Here is a 25061-nt window from a genome sequence, read left to right on the forward strand (position 1 = left end):
GACTGATCCGGACTTCGTGTACTTTACCTAGAACCTTAAGTGTGAATTAATGTTCATTCGAATTTGAGATTATAATTAGGGCGAAACATTTCGAAGGGTGAAGAAGATGTTGTGTTCTGAGCGCATTCTGGAATTGACACTGAACTCAATATAGTGTACTGAATTACTAATAACTTACTATATAGAGTGTAATCAAGTGTCATTTGACACTATCGCTATAACTGTGGCGCCTGATATTGAATTTGTAGTTGTGAACGTGTGTAAAAATAGAAATGATGGTAAATATAAACCAGCAGTGATGAGCTGAGCTCATTCCTGTACTGGACGTATACTTGGAAGTAAGTCTTTAAAGTTAAGCTCCGAAAATCTATTATAAGCGGTACATTTCAGTGAGCAGAGGAGTAAAGAGGAGTACATAAACATTCGTCAATTGTTTCGCAAAGCACAAGCGTGTTGTGTAAAATATAAAGACAGTTGAATATGCGTTTTTCTAATACAGAAATATCCAAAAACCAAGTATAAGTAGTGACATCCGTTTCCGTTCCTAAACGAAATCAACTCATAAATTTGGAATCTCTATATGTTAGACAATAGCAATGTGAAAATCTTCCGATTAGATGGATTTCGAACCGAAAGAATCAGAATGCAACCCTGACCAATCCACACGTGCGGAAATAATGAGGCCAAGAATAGCCAAAAGAGATCCCGATAATAACGATAATGGCCTCCGACTAGACGACAACCATCATTGCTGTTTCTCCATCGCTGGCGTCATTGTCTGTGACTATGACTAACCGTTCGACGGAATTGGCTTTCCCTGCATGTCTGCTGACCTATACATGAGAGGACAATCGTATCCTTCGTGTACGAACATCAGGTGCATCGTTTGAATGGTCCATTGTTAGCTGAGCCAATTTCCAATAATATCCCATTTACATTGGTTTCGATGTGTTTGACGTGTGCCTTACATTGCTGTAAGAGCTATGTCACTTTGATTGTCGAAGATTATTTTTATTCCTTGCAATCAGGTGTAGCAAATTGAAAATAGGAAGGCTAACAACACTGCGACTGAATTTTGTTTTATATTCGATTTGATTGTTTAAAAAAATATACATTCTGTTTAATATCCAATGATGCTTCCTTTTCCGTTAGTCTTGGTCGTAAAAAACGCAGCATAATAGGCCCAGTATCGATTGGTACCGTTCTCTCGCTTTTCAAAAGGTGCAAATCTGCTCAGCCGTCGTCAACCAATTTGAGCTGTTCGTGACCCCATGTCGGTTTTCTATAGTTTTTTCAAAGGCCAAAACTTTTCTTCACCTCGATTGCTAAAGAGGTCCAATTAAATGCAAATTAACTTGGGAAAACTCTAATTAAACTTGAATTTCGAACCGTTGCGTTTCGTCGTTCGTTCTAGTTTTTCTTTTTCCAATCGTTCAACTTTGTCGGCCGGAGGAAAGAAACAAGAAACCCGATGCAGCCAGTTTAAAAGTGAATCTCGTCTTTTTCCATGGAATTAATCGCAAGCCCGTCGCAAACTTTCACCAAGGACATCGCTGGTACGAAGGGGCGAGCTTGCATTATTGGCGGTTGTTTTCGAACCAATTTTCAGCTAATTTGTTCTGCCAAACTTGGTCATAGTTGTGGATAGGTTTGTCACGCAACTGGTTGTTGGGTGAAGCAGTGGGACAGAGGAAACATTGTAGCCATGTTGACACCAATTTGGCACTACTTTGAGACAATTTGCAGAGTACTGAACGCACGTTAATTATTTCTTCCATTACCAATGTCAACATTTTATTTTGATGCTGTTTGAAAGATGAAACGAGAAGAAATTTTGCTTTAGTCAGTTTCTTAAAAAAAATCACAAACATATTTTTGAGCTATTTTTAGTTAAAAGCTTGCGAGCATTATTTCAAGCAATATTACATCAATTGAACGTCTTCAAAATGACGTCTTTAAGGTGACTTCAGAGAAAAGTATTGAATTGTTTGTATAGTGGAAATTGAAGAGTCGCTTTTAAAGTCATTCCACTAAACGAACTCAAAGATGTTTTCAAAATATTGCAACTTCAGCTATTGAAAATTCCTAATGCTAAATTTTAAAGAATTTGAAAACAGAACATGGATATGATGAAAATAAGAAACTTGGAATATTGCTCAGTCACATTGTTTTGCGCTGCATCAGAAACTGGGGGTTTCATTGCTTCGTCGTTACAGTAAGACTTATTTGTCGAACAATTACGTACGTAGTGAGACTCTACTTTTGTTCCAAAGACAAGTTTCCTTCAGCCACAAACATAAATTACTCTACCCCAGAATCCAACAAAATGCCAATAGAGCAACAGTGCATAGTTGTGGAGCAGGGAGCCAATTTTCTTTTCGTTTGCATAAATCAACAAACTTTACACAAACAATTGATGAGAATTTGCTAATCAATCTTCCCATCGCATCCGCACTGGATCTGGATGACGACGATGGCAATCATTCACCCGGGTACGGGGTGCGACCGTAGCTCCCACCCATCTTGAGAGGATCGGACCCGGGAATGCCGTCTGCTGCAAATTCGGAAACTTCTGTCGAGCTTTGCCGAATCCAGTGGCGAGAGCAGGTTGACGAAAGTTCATTCCTTTCGTTCGGCGCAATGATGGGAGCTTGAACTCTGTTGACTCAACTTATTCTGAACAACAGCAGCCAGCCGCAGCTACGACAAATCGCTAGCTGCAGGGGGAAAGGTGATATGCGGCCAGCTGCAGCAACAAGAGGGAAACCAATCGAAAGTGTCGGAAATTGGTGTTTCAACAGAAAACTTCTTCTAGGGATACTCGTGGCAGAACTTTGATTTCGGTGGCTTTGCTGCTGTTGGGGATATTTGGATTTGAATGGTCTCTTCGGAAGCTGGTGTTGATGTAGTAAATAGAGAAATATTTGCTGGATATTTGCACTGATAATAAGAAATCAGATTGTGTGCAGAGTGGTGAAGCTTGAAGGTCTAACAATCTTTCATAATAGTTATCAACGACATGAAAGTTTTCTTGAGTACATCATGAGAAAAATAGAGAATGGTTAGCTCCGGAGTTGCAGACAGATATAAAAATATCCTAACAAAATTCCATATTAGGAAATAGAAACGTTTATAAAGCAGTAATTAAATTAATTTATCTGATTGTTATTTCGTTTTCGTTTTGTAAAATGGAGTCATGAAAATCTATTTTAAACGCAGTTCGAAGTAATGTAAGAATGTTACATTTAAGAGTTGTTAAATTCCCAGAAGCTTTAAAAGATGCCTTTTCCAAGAGCTTGGAAAGGTGGATTTTCCAAAAGTCTTGATAAGACAACTTTCAAAGGAAGCTTGAAAGACGGCTATCCCATGAATAATGGAAAGGCTTTCCCAGAAAGCCTAGAAAGCCTAGAAAAGCTTCCCAAGGAAGCCAAAAAAGGCTTTCCCAGGAAGCCTGGAAAGGCTTTCCCAGGAAGCCTGGAAAGGCTTTCCCAGGAAGCCTGGAAAGGCTTTCCCAGGAAACCTTGAAAGGCTTTCCCAGGAAGCCTGGAAAGGCTTTCCCAGGAAGCCTGGAAAGGCTTTCCCAAGAAGCCTGGAAAGGCTTTCCCAGGAAGCCTGGAAAGGCTTTCCCAGGAAGCCTGGAAAGGCTTTCCCAGGAAGCCTGGAAAGGCTTTCCCAGGAAGCCTGGAAAGGCTTTCCCAGGAAGCCTGGAAAGGCTTTCCCAGGAAGCCTGGAAAGGCTTTCCCAGGAAGCCTGGAAAGGCTTTCCCAGGAAGCCTGGAAAGGCTTTCCCAGGAAGCCTGGAAAGGCTTTCCCAGGAAGCCTGGAAAGGCTTTCCCAGGAAGCCTGGAAAGGTTTTAACAAAAACCGGGAAAAGCTTGCCCAGGAAGCCTGGAAAGGCTTTCCCAGGAAGCCTGGGAAGGTTTTTCATAGAGCTTGGAAAGGCTTTCCCAGAAAGCTTGGAAAGGCTCTCCCAGAAAGCTTAGCAAGGCTTCCCCAGATAACTTGTAGAGCTCTCCAAAGAAGCTTGGAAAGGCTTTCCCAGAAAGGCTTCAAAAGGCGTTTTTCAAAAAGCTTGGAATAGCTTTCTTGGAAAGGATTTCTAAAAAAGCTTGGAAAGAATTTCATTACATAAGCATTTTTCAGGGTTTTTCAACCCCCCTCCCTGCATGTAAGATTTTTCCCATACAAATCATTTTTTATTTACATGGAACGTAAAAAAAATGACGGAACCCACCTCCCCCCATAAGTAATTACGTAATTATTGTACTTAGTAATTAGTGTAATGTTTGGAGAGGATTTTTTAGAATACTTGGAAAGGATTTCTCAAGAAGCTTGAAAAGGCTTCCCGAGAAGCTCAGAAACGTTTTTCCAAAAAGCATTGTAACCTTCCCAGAAAGTTTAAGAAGGTTTTTATTCAGAAAGCTTGAGAATGTTTACCACGGAGGCTTGGAAGGGGTTTCCAGTCATGTTCTATGAACAGGTTTTCCTAACATCCTTGGGAAGCCATCATAGTGACAAGACCAATAAGACAGTCAATTTAGTATTAGAAGATGATTATTAGGTCAACACTCATTGCTCCAAACAGTGGTGTAGCCAGAAAACTGGTCTGGTGGGGGGGTCGGTTTCCGAATTTTTTTTTTTCGAAAAAAAAAATTTCGTCTAGAAATATTGTCTCTGGGGGAGGGTTTATGTCCAAAACCACCCCCGTGGCTACGCCACTCCAAGGGACTAAAGAATCATCTCCGAGTGCACCACGGGAAAAGAATGGTAGGTTGGTTGGGTAGGTAATCCAAGGAAAGTTGCCCTGGTAAGGGCTGAAATATTTCATTTGTACAAACTCCTTATTGTTCATCAAATCCAATTTATATTATCTTCTTGGACTTAATTTGGTTTTCCATCATTAACTTGAGAATTCTTGAAACCGCTTAAAGATACATGTGGTTCAGTAAATGCTTTTCGTCTGCTATGCTATCAGTTAGGAATTAATAGCTGTCTTATAGCGTAGCAAAAACTTCAATTGAATATGCAGAGCAAGTCACTTGTCTTTAACGCGAATCGAACGTGTGGAAATAAACGCTCTCTTGAATTGAAATAAATTTCCAAATGTCAACCTTTGTCAATCCAATTGAGTTCTTCCAGCTTGTTAGACATTGCATTCCCTTTCAAACGGTATCGTTTTTTTTTCAGAAGGTCGAGAATAGACTTTCCTAGAATAAATGCTTTCGATGAAATGCATCCAACATCAACCAGCAAGAATTTGTATCAATATTCGTCGTACGGAAAATAGAACACACCAAAGCTCACCGCAATGTCCAAAGCAATTAAGCCACGTGCAGTTGTTTCCAAGGCAGAAAACAAGAAGTTTAGCAAACAAACTGTTTTACAACTGTCGCACGGAAATAAACGATACATTATGTAAAGAGAAAACTGTCCACCCGGTCGGTCGGTCGGTCGTAGTCGTTCTTTAGTGCCGACCAGGAGCAGGAGCCGCCATAAATAACCCACTTTGTAGACGTAAGGAAAGTAAAAAGTCGTCCCACCTTCTTGATGAAAGGACCCGGCCCAGCCCAGGTCCTTGCTGATGGCAGCGCTACCTTCCTACGGCGACCGCATTGGGGCGAAAGAAAAATTAGTTTTCCACTAAATAAACGGTGAAAAATGAATGCTGCCGTCCTAGGTAGTGGAAGGACGAGCCGTGGGCGGAGAACGGGTGTACCTTCGGTTCATTAAAGTTTCCGATGCACTTCGCTGCATTGCTGAATGCTTAGGTCCGGTGAGCGAGCGGCGGCGGTACAGTTGACGACCGGTTGCGAGCGATATGGTGATGAGAGGGCTGTGTAGTCTTTCCATTCGTGGGTTTTGCTAGGCTGGGAAGGCGTTTGAAGAACGGGTGGATGTTTGAAGAATGAAATGCAGGAGGAACTGATACGGTGGTGTAATGCAATTTGCATAACTCTTGGCGTGACGACAAGTTTTTTGTACCAAAAGAGGCGCGATAGGATTGCTTTCTTGGGTAGCTAAGTGACGACGGAACTCCACATAGATAGCGTGTCCTTTATGCATTGACCGTCTAACCCAAATGTAGAACAACTGTAGTGAGTGACGCACCCGTGAGGCAAAAGGAACTTCCTTAGCCTAGCGGTGAGATGCGTGGCTTAAAAGCAAGACAATGGAGGTGATGGTCTGGGCTATTTTCCCGTTCCGGTCTAGAAAATAAAACCCAGATTAATCCACCTAGCGGCGATGATGCCTTTCTCGTGCATCGTAAAATGTACTGAAAAAATCACATGGGAAAGGTCAAAAAAGCACTTTAGGGGGATAGATCGCATATTTTCTATCATTTTGCATGTTTTTGCATTAATTACTATGCATTCCCACCATTCTTGAAAAAAATATTTTTTTCGATTTTGAAATTTTTTTTCCAAGGGGGGACCCTTGGGAAAAAAACAATGATTTTTCAATAATTCCGAAATGCAATGTCCGATCAGGCCAATTTTCAATAGCAAACAATGGGACCGCATTCCCCGTCGAATGCAACTTGTTGCGAGTAAATCGGGTAATGCTAAGTTCCAAAAAGTGTGTCTACAAAATTTGTACACATACACACATACACACACACACATACATACATACACACAAACAGACATCACCTCAATTCGTCGAGCTGAGTCGATTGGTATATAACACTATGGGTCTCCGAGCCTTCTATCAAAAGTTTGGTTTTGAGGTGAAATTATAGCCTTTACGTATACTTAGTATACGAGAAAGGCAAAAAAAGCAAACAAATTTGAATCTGGGCCCAAAATGGTTTAGTGTCCCTCGTCGAGATCTTCTTGCAAGATAGTGCCGTTTTGATTCCTCTGTCTATTTCCCCAAGCTTGGTATTTTGCATTCAGATATCCCCCAATTATGTACCGTTCTTGCCTCCGAGCCAGCTTGATAATGTCATTCCGCAGGACTACCACCGATCCATATCTGATATTGGTTTACTATTTCTTCTCCTACAGCCTCGATGAGCTTTAGCTACAAGCTGGGAAGAAGACGACAATTAATATTTCGTCGTGGAGCTATGGCCACTCCCCCTCTTCCGGAGCTGGTTAGATCAAGCCTGATGAGACGAAAATCTGGTAGGAAGACATTCACCTCGGCCTTGAGATGAGTTGCTCCTAACTACTATGAACGCTAATATTTACAATAATAATTTGATAACCTAAATTGGAACTAGCGCCCTAATGGTCGCCTGGTCCGATTGTAAGCAACGGACCCTAAACCTTTCCTTACACTCACCAAAGCGCTCGTGTAGAGTTTTAATACCGGCCAGACGGTGGACCTCAGAAGTTCGTGTCCTGGGAGGGGTGTTCATGATCATCCTCAGGAACTTGTTTTGAACTCGTTGGAGTTTCAGATGATGAGTTTTTGCGCAGCTCTCCCAGACCGGCATGCCATATTCGATCACGGGGAGGATGATTTACTTGTAGACAGCAAGTTTATTTTTCAGGGACAATGACGATTGACAGTTGATCAAAGGGTTCAGTATTTTCAATAAAACGTTACACTTCGTCACCGTCTTGTCAACTTTTGTCTTTGGCGGAATATAAGCTTGCTGTCGATGGTCAAGCCAAGGTAGCTGGCCTTATTTGCCCATTCCACAGTCGTGCCATTGAGGATGATTTTACAGTCTCTAGGCGGAACATGTTTAGGGGATTTAGAGTGGTGGAAAATGATGGCCTGGGTCTTCATCGCGTTGATACAGATCTTCCAGCTGGTGAGGTACTCGCTCTAGGTAGCGCTCTGATCACTCTCCCGTTGCAGACGATGGAGGTGTCATCTGCGAACCGAACAGAGACAGAATGCCGCCTTCTGGAGGTTCTAGCATGTCGGAGGTGAACAGATTGAAAATCAGGGGCCCGAGGATACTGCCCTGGGGGACGCCTGCGACGATGTTGTGCGCATTGGAACTCGCTCCGCTGATTGAGACCCGGAATGTCCTTGCCGACAGGTAATTGTTGATGATTTTCACCAGGTAGCTGGGAAGATTGTAGCGTTGTTGTTTGTACACCAGGCCATCATGCCATACATTGTCGAATGCCTTCTCGACATCGAGTAAGGCCATGGCGGATGTTTTTGAGACAAACTTGTTCCGTCTGAGGACGTTGGTAACTCGAGTCAGTTGGTGTACAGTTGACCGACCGCGTCGGAAACCAAACTGTTCCTCGGGCAAGATGTTGAGATTTTCGGCAGACTCAAGTAACCGATGATGAATAGCTTTTTTGAATAGCTTGGATAACCCTGAGAGAAGGCTGATGGGTCGATAACTTTTGGGGGAGGAAGGATCCTTCCCAAGTAACACATGCAACATCCGAATATTAGACAAATAATATAAACGGTTATCAATGAGATATATTTGAGATTGTTGGGAACTATAAGTCTCAAAACAGTGATAAATCTGTTCTCAATGTTTTGCTTTTCAACGTCATACCCAATGTTTCCATTGTACTGCATAAACACATTTAGTTTCAAATCATTACAACTATTACTAATTTACAACTCATTTAAATCACAATAGCAAATTTTGGTAACTTTGAAACACAATTAAAACAAACGGGTTTGAAATGCCAAAAATGTTGTTTATTTATTTCACTTGTTGTTTTCTTGCAAGCTATTCAAGTTCCCCAATATATTGTAACTACAAAGATACGTATTTCGACCAAGCGAACGCAGATGTTCCTTGATAATTAGAATACAATTATCAGCGTATTCAATTATTCTTAATCAACGTACGTAGCCAACTAATATAGCATGATGCAATTCAATTTTCAAGCGATCCATAGTTCGAAATCCCAGCCAACACAAAATCGCATATGCTAGCGAATAAGTATACAAGGTGGAGGCGATATAGGCGCATTCCTCCATTTGACTGCGTGCAAAATGCACGTATATGGCCTCCACTTTGTACACTTATTCGCTATGATATACGATCTTGTGTTTGCTGGGATACTAAGGGTAGCACGCTTTATCAATGACCATGGGCATGAGTGCATCCTTCGAGTTTTTTTTTGCAAAATATCCTAAATATCCTGCAAATGATATCCAGTCGGTATAGTTTGTTTCCATGTGAAATCTTTTCCCTGCTCACCTGGAAAAATAGCCAGTTGTCAGATAATAATACACTTAATAATAGTATTATATGTTACCTAACATCTTCGGCAAGACTAATCAGAAAAATATCCGATAAATTCGATGAGATCTAAATATTTGGCGGTGGATAAATTGGATGAAATAAATATTATAAATAATGTCGACTAACTATTTGTTATTGTCACCGTAAAACTGTAGTATAACTTATTTGCTACTTGAATACTATTGCCGTTGCTTGAATACTATTGCCAAACATTAGAAATAAATATCAGAATGCATAGATATGGCTCCCATATTCCTATAGTTATCGAAGAACTGTATATAAATTATAAAACAATGCTTTTTTAAATCCGATATTAAAGCACGATGAATTTAATTATAATTTTAATATAGGGGAACTGTTCCGTTTTTCATCTTATTGAACTATATTTATCTCATCGCAAAGCAAAGAAATGCCGCACCAGTCTTATCGCTTTTCAGCGTGCTCATTGCTAAAAAAAATCCTAAAAATAAGAAAAAAAAACCGATTTCGTTTTCATTGCTTTGTTTTTGAGCAATGAGATAAAGTGCCGAACTGCTTAGGGGAATAGAAAAAGAAATACAATAATCAGCACAAGGTTACATAACAGTCGTGAGTATCAAATCCTAATGCCATAAAAAAATATGCTGGGGATGCAATACAAAAAAAAACAAATTTTTTGAGAATTCAATTCAACAGAAATATTCATAAATGACTCATAGCCAAGGATTGAATCCAAAGGCGAATGAAAAAATATTTCACTTATCATCTTTGTATACACACTTAATAGGTAGCACATAAGAGACACTTTATTATTTTTTTTTTATATTTTACAATTTCATACTTATAATTTGCATGAGAGCCTTTTGTATCTCAACGATAAGATGTGTGGCTGAGAAATCATGCTGATTGTTTTTGGTTTCGAATCGCGGATATGGGATCGGCATCAAATAGTTATTTTGCAAATTTAGGGCTTGTCCTAAAACTAGCTTTGTATCAAAATCAATTATGTCCCTTGAAAAAACATTTGGCAGCCCTAGACATGAAGGATGTTGCACCAAAACGGCTATAAATTTGGGAAAAAATGTTCAAATTTAAAGCGTTAAAATTATAGTTTGCCCTTGGCGCTTGGAAAATACCGGTCCAAAATGTTCAAGTTTGCAATAAATTCAAACGGGCATAGACATTTTTTTTATTCAAACCCAGAATGGGAGCTATTAACATGCATATTTAATTGTATTTATTACCACGAGTAATCAAAAGCAGACACTGTTGGAATGAAACCTTCTATGCATTTGCATCGCTCGTCATCTAAGTTTGCAAATTTGTTTACGTTTTGACAATTGTTTTGTATTGGTTATAAATATGTTACTGGAATGTATCAAATAAAACTTGAATATGTTTTATATTGACTCCACCTCTTGCGCTTTTTTCGTTTTAAATGAGTTATATAGAAACCACCAAAACTTAAACCAAGCGTAAACCAAAATTCAAGCAATCGAATTTGTTATAAATGTAACAGGTAATCCTATATATGATCAAGTGTGTTGCTTGGGTTCCTAGGCTTCCGGATGGGGATGACTTTCGCTGACTTCCAGGACGATGGGAAGTAGCTGAGCCGGAGACACTGATTAAAGATCAGCGAGAGGTGCTCAAAGAACGGAGCACTCATGTGTTTAAGCTCGAGATTCAGGATGCTGTCGAAGCCTGGGGCCTTCATGTTCTTCGGCGATTTGATATAGGCCGTCAATTCGTCAGCTGAGATCTAGAACTCCTCCGAGAAGTCGTTGGGAATCAAATGGATGTTGTTAGCATGCTCGTTGACGGCTGCTTCGTGTGGACTGACGATGTTCTGCCCAAGATTGTGTGAGCTGACGAAGTGACGACCTATTTCTGCGACCTTCTCTACAGGAGTTATCAAGCGATCTTTAGAGCCATTATTGTCTATTGGGATCAAAGGTGGAATGGGCCGAGGCTTGGATTTTAGTATTTTGGTCATTTTCCAGAACGGTTTAAAATAATCTGGGAGAGTGCGGATCTTATTCGAGAAGTCGTTATTTTTGAGGTCCACCATTCTGGCCTTGATAATTTTTGTGATTCGATTGCAGCGTGCCTTAAGCTCAGGCAGTCCAGTACGCTGAAACTGCCTGCGAGTGACATTCCGCAATCGAATCAAATCTTTGGTGAGTGTATCGATGTTTAAGGAGTTGCTTACCTGCCGAGCCGTCGGGACATGCTGCTCTCTGGTCACCGAGATTGCCTCTTCGATGGCGCACAGCTGGCGGTCGATAGCCCACTTCCGCCACCACCGGATAGTGATCCGAACTGAGCTCCTGGTGGACAACCGGCTGCGAGACATGACCATTAATTTTCGTGATGTATAGGTCGAGGGTTGCGTGGGTACCAGACCGACTCAGCCGAGTGGGGGAATCCGGGCTCAAGATCGTGTAGTGACCCTCCTCCATATCATTGCTCCAGATGGTGCCGTTTTGATTGCCGCGACGGTTGCCCCAGGCTTGATGTTTGGCATTCAAGTCGCCGGCAATGATATACTGGCCTTGCCTCCGCGTAAGCTTGACGATGTCCCTCCGAAGGGCAGCCGATGATTCATCGCCGGCTTTGGCTTGCGTTGGACTGGACGCCGCGATGAGCGCGATTGTGCCGACCGAAGTGGTGATTTCGACACCGATGGCCTCGATGACACTAAGCTGGAAGCTTGGAAGCAGACGACAGTTGATGTTGTAGCGAAGGGCGATGGCCACACCGCCTCCCCTGGTCGGCGCAGTCGAGTGGCGAGCTGCGCGAAGATCGGCATCAGTTGCTCCGGAGTGTACAGCGGAGCAGATTCTTCCGGTGGGACGGCTTCGTTCTCCGACTGCCGACGGAACCCAGGAGGAGGGAGCGGAGGCCATTCGCTGGTGGATGGTGCCGACGATGTTGGAGCTTGGACCGATGCAGCTGCCGCTGCCAATCGCTTGTGCGGCTGTAGCGGTGGGAGTATTGGAATCACACGACGGGGAGCCGGGATGGCTGGAAAGTTCACCTCGTTGATTACAGGAACACGGTTCTTCTTCGGAATGGTCCTGGTGGAAGTCTTCTTCCGGATTTCCAGGAACTCGGCTCGCTTTGGGCAGCCCTTTGTGGTGGCCCGATGTTTGTCGCCACAGTTGGCGCACTTGGGATCGGCCACCTCCATTTTGTCGCACTCATCAGTCAGCGGCTTCATGCGGCAGTTCCTGGTGTCGTGCCCGAAATTGAAGCAGTTGGTGCACTGCGTGACGTCGCGGTACACTGGCCGATATCGCTCCCAGTCAACTTCAGGTCCTTACAAGTGGTGGAGCCGTGCTCCAGGTGGACCAGGTAAAGCTGATCGCGATATCTTGTCGTGACGAGCGATCTTGTGCACGGGCACCGGTTTCAATCCGCAACTTTCGAGCTCAGCTTTTATCTCCTCTTCCCTCATGTCGTGGAGTCCTCGCAGCAAAGCCTTTAGCGGCTTCGTGCCGGGGTGGTCATGAGTGTAGTACTCATACTTGTGGACCTCGAGGAACTCCACAACGGATTGATGTTGGTCCTTGTTTGCCGGCATTACTTTCACGCCCTCGCTGCAGAGCCGAAAAGTACATTTCAGCCCTTTAGCGATCAGCTGGCGAATTTTTGGGCGCAAATCCGGTGGATCGCCCTTGACAAACACGGGCGGGCACTTCTCCTTCCGCTCCGGTTGCACCTGCGGCAGCTGCGATTGCTACTTATCTTCCTCTTTTTCGGCGGATTGCCGGCGTCATCAAGTGGCAACGGAGAGAACACGTTGCTCTGCAAAAGCTGCTTGGAGGGGTTACTCGCGCCTCCAAGAGCAGTGCGCTTAGGCACTTTTCCAGCGACCGAATCGGCCACCGAGTCTCCCATGACGGGTCCGGGAGAAAATAACGCCAACGCGGCGAAGCGAAAACGTAAACAGCGAACGAACGAGAAAAAACACTTGGAAAAAATGCGCGAGCAAAAACACGTCCGTACGTGCTGCTGTCTCGAACTGGAATCAGCGAGCATGTCCTCTTCGGTCTATACACGACTCCTTTTTATGCACATACCGAACAAGGTTCTCTAGCGATATGAAAATGACATAGAGTTGTGGAAAAAATGTACAATATTATACATTTTAATATCATTTTGAATCTCTCCTAAAAGTAAGATTTAGTTTAGTGGATTGAAAATGCGTCGAATGGCAAGCAGAATTCGGCCATATGCCCCTAAAAAGTTTTGAAATTCAGTGATATTTTTTTATATTTGCAAAATATGTAAGGAGCACTGCAGAGTCGGGGGCATTTTTTGGATCATCGTATGGAATCTGTAGAAACATCCAGAACTGGCTGGAAGATCATTCAAATTGCTGAAAATTCGTAGCTCATGATTTCTTTCAGATCATACAAAAAGCGGTCAGGTGAAAGTTTTCTATCAACGTGTTTTGCCTACCCCAAAAAATAAATAGAACTCAAGTCATAATATGACGAGGAAAATATTCGTTCTGAACAAATTGGTGAAGAATGGAATGATATTCACATAATATTGCTCGAAATCAGCGTTTGGCATAAGGATCAATACGTATCCAAGTGTTGTCGTAGTACAATGTAGAACACCAATAATGTTACCTAGATCCGAGTTTCCTAAGTTACGTCAAGCAAAAATTGGTGATTCTCGACCCCCCTTCCCCTATGGTCACACTTTTTGTATCAAACCTCTAAAATTTGTGTATGACTCGTCACGCTGCTCGGAACCCCCCTCCCCTTCAGTAGCGTGACATCTTTTGTGGATGGCACCAATATCTCTTCAAAATTTCATTATTATTGCATATGAAACAATTATATAGGTACAATGAACTCTCACTAACTCGATGTCCTGTAACTCAATATTTTCCTTTACTCAATGAAATTTAAAGTCCCTTGAATCTAACATACTGTGTTCCCTCCGTAACTCTATACCTTCCTTACTCGATATTCTCACAGTCGAAGTAATTTTCAATACATTTTGCTCTCGCTAACTTGATGTTGTCAGAAACGTTTTACATGCACGAAATACACGGTGTCGGGCCATTTGGTCGGATTACGTTTGGCCTAGTCCCATTTAGTCGAATAGTTAAAAATTTACTAAGATTGTGGGTGGTAAAAAGTGAGCAATCTCATTACTCACTTTTTACTACTTATAGTGAGAAGTTGGAATGAGAAAATCGAAGTGAGAAGTGAAAAGTGAGTGATAAAAAGTTAAATGTAAGAAATGAGAAGAGGTAAGTGAGAAGGGAAAAGTGAGAAGTATGAAGTAAGAAGTGAAAAGTAAGAAGTTAGAATTGAGGAGTGAAAAGTGTGAAGTGCTCACGGTGTCTTTGTCCGAAGAGGCTTATTTTCAAAAAATCAGTATCTCCAAAATACCCACTACACGGAAGTATTGGTTTTCCTCTTTCAAGTAGGTCCATTTTTAAAATGTTCTATCGGGGGTCATTTTTCCATACATTTTGGGAGGGGGGGGGGTTAAATCGGCTATCATTTGAGATTTCCAAACATAGTGAAAAAAATAAAAATTGCTCTAGATCCCCCCATATAACATTTTAGTTTTAGGGTGTTTCAGAGGTACTGATTTTTGAAAAATAATATTCCTTCATAGAAACACCGTGGCTAAGTGAGCAGTAAGAAGTTTGGGGATGAAAAATGCGGAGTGAGGGGTGAGAAGTGAGAACTGAAAAGTGAAAAATGCGAAGTGAGAGGTGAGAAATAAGAAGTGACTAGTGGAAATTTTAACTGAGGACAGAGGAGTGAGAAGCGAGAAGTAGGATGTGTCTGGTAAGAAGTTAAATGAGAGAATTGAAATTTTTTAAATTTTTTTTTATTTTTTTTCTTTTTTATTTTGGTTTCCTTCTTCCTTCTTCTTTCTTTTTTCTTAACATGTTTCCTTCTTTTATCTTCCTAATTCCTTCCCCCTTCTACTTTTCTTCCTTTTCCTTTTATATAACCCTTTCCCACATTTCTTCCATAATTCTTTTACTGTCATCCTTCTTTCTTCCTTAGAAATAATTGAAAAATAAAAATATGAAATGAGAAGTGGAAAATTGGAATGAGTAAGCAGTGAGAAGAGAAAAGCGAAAAATGAGAAGACTGAGAAATGAAAAATTCGAAGCGAGAAATGAGAAGTGAAAAGTGAGGAGAAGAAAATGAGAAGTAAGAAGTAATATGCGAGAAGTAAGTAGTGAAAACAGATAAGTGAGAATTGAGAAACGAGAAGTAAGAAGTGCTAAGTGAGAAGTTGGTGGCGAGTAGCGAGGATGCTGTCGAACATATTGTAAGTTGGGTTCGATCATTTAGTAGTTTGTCAATTACTCATTCCAGTGGTTGAATTTCAAAATGTGTTGTTTGATTGACTTCTTTTGATAAGGTGTTTCTACAACTCTGACAAATGGTTCGTTGTTTAAACTCCACTAACGAAGGAGTTACAGCGCTTACTGCAGTTATTTAAACTAAATGATAACAAAATTTTGATCATTTAGTATAAGCTCCCAGTTCGAACAAAACCTGTAAATTTCGTTCAAGTGGATGTAACAAATTGTTTAACAACAAAAAGTTATATATTCTTTTAAATTTACACGTGCTGTAATTTCTTTATTCATATTTTTATCGGAAAATAAAAAAATGTAGTAAAAGCCTATCTTGTTAGCCACAAGATTATTTCCACTTCTTGAATATAATAAAAAACATCGTTACAGCGATGAAATGCAGCGCAATAAAGGCTGCTTTCTCTTTATATGTGAAAATATCCATTTTGGTTCATGTTTATATGAATAAAATAGATGCCAGCTGCGGTTTGAATGAAATGCAATGAAGATTGTTTCGGTTTGTTTTGACAGCCACCTGCTCGCTCATCAAGGTTTCTGATAGAATCATGTAAAATTAAGATATACTGAATAGAAATTTAAATTATTTTATGACAGAAACTTATGATCTGGTGCACATTCTGTTACCGAATTTTACATTCAATCATGAATTCCGTCGTGTTTATTTTTAATAATATTTTAATGGTTATTAGTGCAATTCAAACATCGAACCATTAGGCAGAGTTGTAAAGAAACCTTCGCACTCTTTTCTCTTCCTTCTTCTTTTTTTCTTCTTACTTATTTATTCATCATTTTTTCTTATTTTTTCTTACTTCTATTTCCTTTTTTCTTGCTTCTTCTAATATCTCACCATTCACTTCTCACATCTCGCTTCTCACATTACAGTTATCATTCTTCACTTCTCACATCTTGCTTCTGTTTTCCTCACTACTCTTTCCCTACTTCTCACTATTTATCGCATCTCACTTTTCACTTCCCAATACTCACTTCTCATTTGTTATTCTCCGTTCACTTCGAATATCTCACTGCTTTCTTAAATTAATAAGGAAACAATTTTAACTGTTCGTCCCAACGGCATTTGACCAAATGGCGTTCGCCAAAGTGACCGTTTCGGCCAAAAGTGATCTTTCGGACAAATGGCATATGGCCAAATGACCTTAAACCATATTTCAAGACAGAATTTTCAAAACGACTTATCTGCTTTTGTAAACAAAGATTCAAACGACGATTTGACGAATCTGATAGCTCTCCCACGCAAACCAACACCATCAATAAGTAGGTGGAGGATTCCGCTCATACGCTCATACCATATTTCTAGATTTAGGCGCCCCTCTGAGGGCCGACGTCTTTGGCGGGGCCCAACCCGCCCAACCGCACGCTACGACGCTGGACATACGTTCACTTGGGACTTTTTTTTAATGTCAGACATACGTTCTCCTGAGTTTAGTTTTGCCTTTCTCGTACAACAATGTTGTACCGAAAAGGATTGCTCCAAAAAAGAACTTTTGATAGAAGACCCGGAGACCTACAGCACAGACTATGTCTGTGCCCATAGTGTTATATACCGATCGGCTCCGTTCGACGAACTGAGGGGAGGTCTGTATGTGCGTGTTTTGTAGACACACTTTTTGGAACTTAGCATTATCCGATTTACTCGCAACAAGTTGCATTCGACGGGGAATGCGATCCCCGACTGTTTGCAATTGAAAATTGGCCCGTTCGGACATCGGGCATTTCGGAATTATTAAAAAAATTCAAAACCTCAAAACCTCAAAATTGCTGCAAAACATGTAAAATAATTTGAAAAAAAATGTGATCTATTCCCCTAAAGAGATTTTTTTACCTTTCTAATGTGATTTTTTCAATATATTTCATAATACACGAGTAAGGCATCATCACTGCTAGATGGATTAATCTGTTTTTTTTTTAATTTCGCATAGCATTGAGATTGAAATGCAGTCATACTCATACTATTTTCTTAAGTATGTCTGGAATGAAAACTATTTTATTTTCTCATTATGATCATTTTAACCTATCAATAATTTTAAATTACTGTTGCCGCTATTATTCCTATTGGAAAAATGAGCGGAAGTGATTGATAACACAATCTTAGGTTTCTCGTATTAGGGTAATTCGCCAAATGTTGAACGGCTAATTTCTTCGCCTATTGTTGAACGCACGTGCATTTCTTATGGGAGTTCAACAATAGGCGACAAAATTAGCCGTTAAACAATTGGCGGTTTCCCCTACCACATTTCTCTCGTACAGCGCAGTGAGATGAAAACATTGTGTCTTTGCGTCAATCTAATCAAAACAAAGGAATGGGAAGCGAACCGACATGTTTCTTATTTTTGTAATATTTTAAACACTGAGCGCGCATGTTCGCGAAAGAAGCCGACGAAATTGGATAATGGAACAGTTTCCCTATCTTATTGTAAATCAATGAGAAAATCAAATGCTATCCTTCCTTTGCTGCGAAGGTTTGTAAGACGCTTGCAAGCAAATCGATGTAAATGTCAATCATGATATACATTTCTTGTGCTGAGACGTATAATGTGTAATGAGATAAACAGTTGAGTTTAAAAGCTTCTCTCTACGTTATTCAGAGTGACAAATTGGAAATGGTGAAAATGTGGATAACCCCATTTTCGTATGGAGAGACGACTACTCATACACATCATTATTGCATATGCAATAAAATATTGATTGGAAGATTTTTTTTCAGACAATAAAACACTCATAAAAGGAAATTTCATGTACCTGTAATAGAACATGCAACGAATGTAAATGAAAATTCGAATAAGAACCATTGAAACTCCGTCTCAAGCCAGACCGCTAACTTTTCTAATAGCTATTAAATTTTCAATTCCACTATGCGCTCTCAAGGAGCTGTTGTTTGCCATTTACTTCTAAACTCCCATTACGGAAACCCTTCCGTTGTTGTTACGGTAAGGGAAGGGCTTGATTTGTGCAAATTGTCCGTTTGCGTGCAAATGGCAGGAATTTTATTTAAATTTCACCCAACCCAACCGTGTCTGTAGCGCTGGATAAACAGTCCAAAGCCTCTCTCAAACTTCCGTGGTGGAATATGCCCCAGTGAGGGCCGCTGATGATGATGGGCACAGTTACAGGTATTTTTTTTTTTACTTTTCCATTTTAAACTGCGGCATTTCCACCCAATTTGGTTGATTCTCAGTGAAGGAAGCGGGTTTTTCCTTTCTTGGCGATGAAGCGGTAAAAAACGAAGTTTAATTTCAGCATTCGCATGTGTGCATCTAATCTACCCTTCAAAGGCTTATACGCATGCCTCTATACGCAAACCTCCGCAAACATCCCAACTTTGTCGGCAAGTTTTTGGGACGACGATTCTATTTTAAGTCAGCTTTCCCTGAACTTACTCTCGCATCCCAACGACATCGCATCGCGTCCTTATCGCGTCCGGACTGTACACATTTTCCACACTCACACCTCACACATGCTCCATTTTTTTCCATCTCTGATAAGCATCCAGAGATTTCCCTCATCTAGGGTGCGCTTCCCGGGGGTCCCACAAACAAAACGGACGGAATGGGACGGCTTCATTCAATCCGTGTCTGAACAGCCGACGGAGTCCTGACCGTATAGATAGGGGATGAATATTCTATAGTTTGGCGGATGCGGATTTTTGGAGTGCGAAGGATTTTGGGTTGAAGGATACAAGGAAGAAAGCACAAAACATAAGATTCTACCCTTTTTGAATTCATTCAAAATTGCAGAGCTTTAATTTCAAATTCTAATGCCACTTTCCCAAAAACGAAAAGCTAAAAAACGATCTAATAGCATTGATAATCAAATATTCGATTCTTGAGTTTCTGAAAATTAAAGAAAAGATAAATGATGTGTTTCAAAAGATAACTGCATTGGTGTGAAAGTCAAATTTGTTCAAAGCTCAGATATCCGTAATGCAATAGTTTATGGCCAAATCCATCGGTATTTCATCCACCGGACTATAGTTAGTTCATCGCATTTTTAGTATTCGTTTCACCGGTTCACATGCGCGGTGAAGATTTGTTTGATGTTAGTTCGGCACAAAATTCCGTCATGCTACCGCGCTTTGTGAATTAACGTGGAACTTTGTTCTTCATGCAAATGAAGAATGAGACTCATTTGATGTGTGGCGTGCAGCATTTTTCTGTGTTGGATCAAGATAGTACTTTGAAGAGCAACACAAACACCTCAAAGGCAGGTTTTCAGCGCCAAAAAAACATTTTCTTTTGATGAAACCGGAACTTGCAGTTTTGCATACAATGATCAATCTAATTTACAGAAGTGTTTAGCTATTTTTCATTTAGTTCCTGCCTGTCTTCATATAATTTTGTTTAACTTGAATATCTGTTTAACCGGAATTCCTGTCAATATTACTCTCATTTCAGTCACAATTTAATAACAAATCATTCAAAGTTATTCATAAATTCTGCAAATGTATTTATGATAATGGAAGCTGCAATTCCCAATTGCAATCCCCAAAGATAAATCGGTTGAAATATTTTATCTAAATTAGACAAACAACGTACGTGGTTATCGCATTACTTGTAAAGCTATTTTGATTCTCATGTTTTAGAATTTTTAGAGCTTAGCTTTTTTTTTTAATTCGACGTTGTAACGAGCATGTCCGTTCGTTAAATGTATTCGTATTATTATCTTCAGTATAAATTATCCGTATTATTAGATTAGTTTGAACCAGTCTAGTACTGGAAAGTTCACCCACTGCATGAATCTTGTTCATATTCACGAGTAGCGTCCCACAGACAGTCATTTAAATGAGTTCCTACCCTAGCCAACTCGCACATGCTTTAACCGCCCAAAAGGGAAAAGCGATAACAGCAAATATGAAATTTGCACGCTCGTCGCTGTCCAATGACCCCCGGAGGAATGCATTCAGGGGATATTGAACTTGGATCCACTCTCTCAGATTTAGCGAGCCGTTTGATGTAAGCCTTTCGGCGAAGACTAATCCCCCTCCCTTTAACCTTGATCGTTTCGCGAGCGTGGGAATTATTCAACCTTCGGATTTCCGCTCCGGATTTCCCGAAGGTTATGATTGCGAAACTAATTAATAATGCGCACCTTGATCTGAGGAAAAATTGACCTCGATCGATCACTTCGTTCTGGCTAGTGGAAGAGGCAGGAGTGATCGATTTTTAAGTGTCGCGCCGTGATGTGTTGTTAAAGGTTTATATTAGCATGCTTGTCTTTGATTAATTTTAATTAAGTCTTTCCCGTTTAGATTTGTTGAGTGTAACTTGTTGAGTGCAACGTTATATTGCGTAAAGTTATTAGCAACTTCGTGCGTGTGGTTAAAATTGTGCAGGTAATTAGTTGGTCAAATTTATGTGCAATTTGTGTGTGTGTTAATCGTGTCGTCGTACGACACCACGTGATTTGAACCAGGTTTGTGGCATTCTGCGGAGCCGTACACATCACACCAAGAGTCAACGATCGCTTCTGACCCCACCGTCAGCTACGAGGGTTTTCCCGGAAGTTCGTCAACCGGAAGAGGGTTTGCGAACATTCATCGCGCCCTAGGCAAGGCTAGCAGATACCCGGATTCATCGCGAAATTGCGCCAATCGTCTACAATTCATCGCCGCGACGACCGTACCCGTTCATCGCCGCCGCGTGAAGCCCACAGACCGGAGGGAATCATCTGCGTCAACGTCATCGACGCGAACATCAATCAACGCGTCCGTTCGAATGAACGACCGTTTGATTCCCGTAAAATCCCCTTCAAGCGTACGCAAACCGTGAGTAAATCATGCATGATTAGATAAGTCCATGCGCATGGCTCAGTTCCCGCCGCTACCGAAGAACTAACAGTAAGTAGCGTGCCAATCGAAACTTTCACGTGGCTGTCCTTAGTCCCCGCGCTTGCGCTGACAGCCACGCTTCTGAGCACACACACGACCAACCAAATGAACACCGCACGTAAAGCACTCAACACACGCCCCGAATGAAGACAGAGGTAGATAGAGAAAGAGAGTAGCAAGGGAAAGCACACAGTAGGCCTAGGCAGAAGTAGTATGTAGAAGCATAAATACGAAATACATGTATGAATTGGATGAACATTTGTAGTGGGATGTTATTATTGTAATGCTGGTAGAGTAAATGCAGGCGAACCGCCGTTTAAGGAAAACCTATCCCGAATAGCATGTGACAATAAAATTGATTAAAGTTTAGCATGTTAATCGGTCGTTAATTTATTTTATTATTTATTATATTTTGCTGGGGCGGTTCCCCGAAACAACCACGATTTCTCCCTATTCTTTCCTAGCAGGATTCGCAGGATTAGTCAGGTCATCCAGTGATGATAAAAAGGGCGTAAGTATTGTTTCGTAATCGCCTAATTCCTACGCTTGTAAAATCGATTTCCCTTCCCCTTTTCCCTACATTGTCTTCACCCCCAGTCTTACGTCACCCGATTCGTTCCCTCTCTGAAAACGGGAGTAATTAGACCCATTCCCTGGGGGTCTCAGCGGCCGGGCAGCCCTATATCTGGAAGGTGGTCTCCGAAAGGAGTGGCGCTTAAACCACCTATCTAATTTCCCCGGGAAACGTGCGGGTTGGCGGGTTATAACGTTCGTTTTGGTCAACAAGTGCTTAAACCTTAAAAAACAGGAATCGTCCTCATTACCCAAGCATAATCATTGTTTTGGGATGTTTATTTGAAAACCACCGATTACAGACTCCTCCGACACCCGGCAAGGGTGACTCTTTCTTCTTTATTGAGCGATTCCGAGGAAACAAATGAATGAACCTCCATTCCACGAAGGAGTAAGAGGAGGCACTACGGGTCCTCTAAACAGCAGACTAAGTTGGCACGCGTCTAAGGTGGGAAGACTGTTGCTTCTTCCTCGATGACGACGACGACGTAGCCGCCGCCGTCATCGTCATTTTCGCTCGTTGTGATAAGAAACGAGAATCGTTTGAAATCCAATTTTAGTGTTATTGTGTAATATCTTGGTCGGCGGCGTTGCTGTCGTTTCGGAATCTCGCTCTTTTTTCAGCTCATTAACTTGTTTCGGCAGTGGGGGTTGAGATTGTGGCTGTAAAATTTAATACATATTTCGCTCGAAGTTATGGGGAAATTGCGAGGCGCGATGAGGTGGGGGATGTTACCAGTTCAATTCGAAGGATTAACTTCCACGATTTCATTTTGACATGAATAATGTGTTTCATGGATTGATGGCAACTGTCAGACCTAAATTGAACAAGTGCTACAACGGATTTGATTCAGGTGCCAAATTATGAACAGGATTGACAGGAGAATTAATCAAAGTGATTTGAAACTGGGTGTAAAAGGTGTAAAAGAAGCAATTTCATCTTATCAAATATTATAGAGATCTTTGAAATATTGATTATGACATAAATATAGTTCAAGATAATATTTAGTTTCATATGATAAACATTGTAGGGCCCTCCTTTGCCGTGCGGTAAGACGCACGGCTACAAAGCAAGACCATGCTGAGGGTGGCTGGGTTCGAATCCCAGTGCCAGTCTAGGCGATTTTCGGATTGGAAATTGTCTCGACTTCCCTGGGCATAAAAGTATCATCGTGTTAGCCTCATGATATACGAATGCAAAAATGGTAACCTGGCTTAGAAACCTCGCAGTTAATAACTGTGGAAGTGCTTAAGGAACACTAAGCTGCGAGGCGGCTCTGCAGTGTGGGGATGTCATGCCAATAAGAAGAAGAAGATGATAAACATTGTTATTATTAATTTGCATACTTTTAATTTAAAGCTTTCGAATTCATGTGATGAGCTGAATAGTAATTTCTCATTTCTAGAAAAACCCAATGTTGTCAAACCTCCACGGTAATGAGACGGTGGACTCTCTAGCAAAGGTGAGTGCACAGGGTGGTAATGATTATAATAGACAAACCTTGATCAACGAGTTTTTGACGATTGATAAATGTTCCTACACAACGAACTTGGAAGTTTAGAGGCGAGTATTTGAGCCGAGGCTGCATTCGCGTGATGTTTAGGCTTATGTCTAATTAATATGTCTTATGACTAACGTCATTAGACCGAATGTGTCATATGACGAAAAATGTTGTAAATGTCGTTCGATGAACGGGTCATATGTCCGAACAATAGTGAATGTGAAAAGTGTGAAGTGATTAATAAACATAGTAAAATTAAAAGTTTTTTTATGTCTTTATTAGGGAGACTTTCAGCCCGAGGCTGGCTCGTCTCCGAAATGAGAAGTAAGAAATGGTAAGTAAGGAAGCAGAAATGAAAAAATGAAGAATGAGAAGTGAGGCATCACAATTTTCATTTACAACTTCTCATCGTTAAAAGAAAGTTAGAAGTACAAAGTGAGATCTCACTTGTCACTTCATACTTCTGACTTTTTATAGAAATAACATTACAACTTCTCACTGTAAGAAGTGAAAAATGAGAAGCGAGAAATAAAACGTCTTATTTTTTCTTTTCTCTTCCAACTTTTTTTTTCTCCTCTCACGAAATGTGAGTACTAATAAGAGAAAAATTGGATGTAGGATGTCTCACTGCTCGTTTCCTACTTCTCGCTTCTTACTGTAAAAAACAATGAATGCGAAGTGAGAAATTATGAATAAGTTGATTTAAAGAACGGCTACGCAGTTTTGAAGATTGAAACAAGATGTTTATTTGTCCGACGTTTCGACACGGGGATGGTGTCTTCATCAGGGGGAAAATACTGTGTTTGTTTCTATACAATAAACTAGACAAATAAACATCTTGTTTCAATCTTCAAGACTGCGTAGCCGTTCTTAAAATCGACTTAATATACAGACGATTTATCAATAGTTCATTATGGATAAGAAGTGAGAAATGAGAAGTGAGATGCTTCACTTCTTATTTTTCATATGAGTGACTTTTGTTTGACTTTTTTCTAATAAGAAGTGAGATGTGTGACATTTCACTTTATATTTTTCTGTGTAAAGAAGTAGGAAGTGGGATTTGAGAGGTGAGAAATGAGAAACGAAAAATGAAGAGAGAAAAATGAGGTGCCTCACTTCTTACTTTTTCTTTCTCCCGTAAGATGTACCTAGTGAGAAGAGAGGCTTCTCACTTGTTTCTTCTTCTTATTTCTCACTTTCCTCACTAACTCACTCATACTCACAGTGGAAAATTAAAAGCAAGACATCTAACTTCTCATTTTTGCCTTCCTAGTATACCTAGTATACGTAAAGGCTATAGGATCACTCCAAAACCGAACTTTTGATAGAAGGCTCGGAGACCCATAGTGTTATATACCAATCGACTCAACTGGTGACGAATTGAGGTGATGTCTGTATGTGTCTATGTATGTGTGTGTGTAGGTGTACAAAAATGTGAGACACATTTGCTCGCAACAAGTTGCAATCGATGCAAATTGCGGTCTAGTTGTTTCCTATTGAAAATTGGCCCGATCGGTCATTGCGTTCCAAAGTTATTGAAAAAACATTGTTTTTTGCCATTGGGATAAAAATTTCAAAAAACCAAAAATTGTTTTTTTTTTAAGATTGCAGC

At 40.8% G+C, this 25061-nt stretch overlaps 1 protein-coding gene and 1 long non-coding RNA gene across 6 annotated transcripts in view; one reads left to right on the forward strand and one right to left on the reverse strand.

Annotated features, from left to right (window-relative positions):
- Window positions 1-25061, reverse strand: part of LOC134226900 (proteoglycan 4) — a 79962-nt gene that overhangs the window by 45473 nt on the left and 9428 nt on the right. The window lies entirely within an intron of this gene.
- On the forward strand, window positions 20679-21723 carry LOC134224013 (uncharacterized). The gene is made up of 3 exons (XR_009982806.1): window positions 20679-20740; window positions 20796-20879; window positions 20960-21723. It is a non-coding gene; the product is annotated as an uncharacterized LOC134224013 (long non-coding RNA).

Source organism: Armigeres subalbatus, chromosome 3 (assembly GCF_024139115.2).
Source record: "Armigeres subalbatus isolate Guangzhou_Male chromosome 3, GZ_Asu_2, whole genome shotgun sequence".
NCBI lineage: Eukaryota > Metazoa > Arthropoda > Insecta > Diptera > Culicidae > Armigeres > Armigeres subalbatus.